The sequence below is a fragment of the Ictidomys tridecemlineatus genome, unplaced genomic scaffold, assembly GCF_052094955.1.
Source record: "Ictidomys tridecemlineatus isolate mIctTri1 unplaced genomic scaffold, mIctTri1.hap1 Scaffold_210, whole genome shotgun sequence".
Taxonomy (NCBI): domain Eukaryota; kingdom Metazoa; phylum Chordata; class Mammalia; order Rodentia; family Sciuridae; genus Ictidomys; species Ictidomys tridecemlineatus.
In genome coordinates this window covers 231,840-235,308 of record NW_027521806.1, presented here as the reverse complement: position 1 = coordinate 235,308, position 3,469 = coordinate 231,840, and the positions used below count along the sequence as shown (strand labels likewise).

The 3,469-nt window shown below is 44.7% G+C and overlaps 1 pseudogene; it reads right to left on the bottom strand.

The window, feature by feature from the left end:
- Nucleotides 1–1,541: 1,541 nt before the first annotated feature.
- LOC144373019 (poly(rC)-binding protein 2 pseudogene) lies at nt 1,542–3,031 on the bottom strand (annotated as a pseudogene).
- Nucleotides 3,032–3,469: the final 438 nt, after the last annotated feature.

Genomic DNA, 3,469 nt, shown 5'->3' with positions numbered 1-3,469 from the left:
AACGTGCTGAATTATAAAGTGACCAACTCTATGTGGTGGAAAATCAAGGGTCAAGACTCCACAGAAACAATTTGTTTCTGGGGGATCCTCCAGGCCAGTGGTTGGTTCCCCACGTTTGGAGGCACATTAGGAACATTATTAATGTTATCCAACTGATTTACAGAAAACACGCATGATTTGTATGCACTGTCAGGACACAACTAAGAATGTAGCCCCAGGGATGCCTTCCCAATGCCTCAAGAGGCCACCCACTCCAGGCTTCCTGCTATTACAGTGCCCCAGCTTCCTAGGTCTCTTTCTGAATAATGAAGTCAGCCTAAGGGAAAGGGGGAAAGGGGAGGAGACTAGGAGGTGGGGACTTGATAGCAGAGACAGAGATTATTGGGGGAAGTTTTTTTCAGTAAACTGCCTTTTCCAGGTGCTGGACACAAAGAGCTCTGAGTGCTTCTTTCTAGGGCTGAGTAAAGATACCCCCTTCCAGTCTTTCACTTTATTCTACCCACACTGTGACTAGTTTCCTTTAAAAGCAATACCTTTACACTTAAATTTCTTAAAAAAAAAAAAAAACTTTACATCTCTACCTAAATCGAGAGCTACTAACATTTTAGGGGGAAAATAAAACACTCAGAAAACCAAAGTAGAATATTACTCAATCCTACTTTTGGTAATTATTCTTTACTCTGGGCCCAGAGATGTACTTTTTATTAAAAAGTACAGTAGCAGAGTAGAAGGAAATAGCCAGAAAAGACATGTTGCAAACATTAACACCAAACAGACACTCTTGTCATTCAAAGGATTGAAATGATAGCAAAAGCAGTAATGTTCTCACCAACTGACTTGCTCTTTTTTCATTCCTCACCCAAGCTGGGAAACACCAGGTTTTATTTAACAAATATTTGTTGAATTTCCTCCTAAGTGTTCCTGGCCCTTAGGTCCGGGGAAGTGTGACAATGTTCCCTTGGGATGTAACATGGTAGAGACAGACACTCAATGGAAAGTAAAATTGTTTCAAGTGGGGTTTGAGCAGTATTTTCACAAAATCTACCAGGGATGACAGTAAGAGCCACTTGGCCTATGGAGATGTGCAAGGGTGGATTTCACTTGCCAGAGTCAAGGTCCAGAGGCAGCTTGATCCTCCAGAGAGGGAGACCATAGTTTTGTGTAGAAGAGTCCTATTCATGTTCAGATTCTCAAAAAGTGGGAAAGTGGCTAGTCACTGTAACTTGATATCCTCTTTATCTAAAGGACACTACAGAGACCTGCTCTTTGTCCCTGATTCAATCAGATGACAGAGGAGATGTTTTAATAGTTTTCCAGTCCAATGGCCAAGAAAAACAAAATATATCATACACATGGTTGTGTTTAAAGGCAACATGACAACTTATGTCCAACAATTGCTAATTGCTGCTGGAGCAAAAGTGGTCCCCTTTGCAATTGCAGTTGGGTTAATCTAATTAACTGCAAATGAAGACACTATGCTTATTTTCAAGTTCAGCGAAAACAGTCAGAAGGATATATCTTTTTTTTTTTTTTGCATCCAGTTTCTATTCACAAAGAAAAAGCTCCAGTCCATCTTTTAATTTTTTTGAAAAATTCCTGACATTACAGAACTAAACTGAAATGTATTAATAGTCCACTCTTACATTTCCATGACAAACAGAAAAATTCATGAGCCAAAAAAAAAACAAAAAAACAAAAACAAAAAAAGGGAGAAGCTTATAAAACTAAATATGGATCTCAGCATTAACAGCTGAACAGAGAAAGGAATTAAAACACTTTAATTAAAAAATCACGAGTGGATGATAAAGTGTGTAGAAACTGAAAATTTACAAACTATTTAAAACCTGGAATCGCTGACTGTTCAGAAACTACACAGATGGATCATGGGTGGTGGTGAACAGCAGAAAGGGATTATGGATGAATCTGCATTGTTCTAGCTGCTCCCCATGCCACCCGTCTCCGAGGAAAGCCTGACGTTGATTAGATACTGAGCCAGGCTAATGCTGGCAGCAGATCCAGTGATGGTAACCTGCCTATCGGTAGATCCTTCCACTGGGTTCGCAATTTTGATCTGCGCCCCAGACATCTGATGGATCTCATTGATTTTGGCGCCTTGACGCCCGATTATGCAGCCAATCAAATCGTTTGGAATGGTGAGTTCATGAGAAGTAGTCTGAGCAGATGCATCCAAACCTGCACTGAATCCGGTGTTGCCATGCGTCATAGGAAAATGAGACTGTTGCATTGCCAACTGGTGCAGCTTGGTCAAATCTGGCTGTGGAATGGCATACTGTCCTTGAATGGTATAGGCCTGACCACCTGCAAAGATGACTGGAGAACTTGACGGCTTGGGCCGGTACGGGATGGTCACGCCCTTCGGGGGGGACTCCAACATGACCACGCAGATCTGTTTGACACACTCAATGATGGATTGCGGAATGCCAGCAATAGTGATGGCCCGCTCAGTTGAATTGGGGAGCATATCCCCTGCCACCTGGACTTGAGCCCCTGTACTCTCTAGTATTTCCTTAATCTTGCAACCACCTTTTCCAATGAGAGAGCCACACTGACTAGCAGGGACCACCAGCCTCAGAGTGACCGGGGGTCTACTGACAGCTGTGCTATTGGTCATAGAGCTGCTGATGTCCTCTTCCAGTTTGTCAATGATCATAGCAAAGGCTTTGAAGATGGCATTAGTGGGTCCAGCCAAAGTGATAATTCTCTCAGGACAATTCCCTTCTGAGATATTGATACGTGCACCACTCTCCTCGCGCATCTTCTTAACCGATTCTCCTTTCTTTCCGATGATACTGCCAACTTCCTTTCCATGCATAAGTAGCCAAATGGTGAGAGTGACATTTAATCCACCTTCAATCACACCGGTGTCCATGTCGAGCAGTGTTATGGGGAGCTGGACTTTGAGTGGTCAAGTCTTTGGTCACTGGTGGGGGTGAAAGCCAAAAACTGCAGGCGCGAGACGACTGAGGGGAAAAGGGGAGCCGGCGGGAAGGGGAAGGGCGGGAGGCCGGGGGCGGAACAATAGGGGCGGGCGGGAAGGCAAGGGGGGCCCCGCGGGCGGAGGAGGAAGGGGGGGTGGAGGAGGAGGAGGAGGAAGGGGGAAAGAGACCCCGGGGCGGGTGGAGGGCGGCGGAGGGCGGGCGGGCGGGAGAGGGCGCAGGCTGCGGCTGCTCGCTGCCTCTGCTGGTCTGGGAGAAGGATATATCTTTATAATGTTTTCCCCTCTTCTGTTTAAGGCTCCCACCTGCCAACCTGGTTTTCAATCCCTAAGTGCTGGTGATATTACATGAGACTTTTTGTTTGCAGTTTGGACCAGATTGCTTCAGAGTCAAAGGTTTCCATACCCTTAAGAAGTCATATTTTAAAAAATAAATACTTCAGCACTGCTGCTTTTGATTGCAGTTGATCAATACCTAGTCTCTAGAATAGAGATTGAAAAATCCAACAAGAC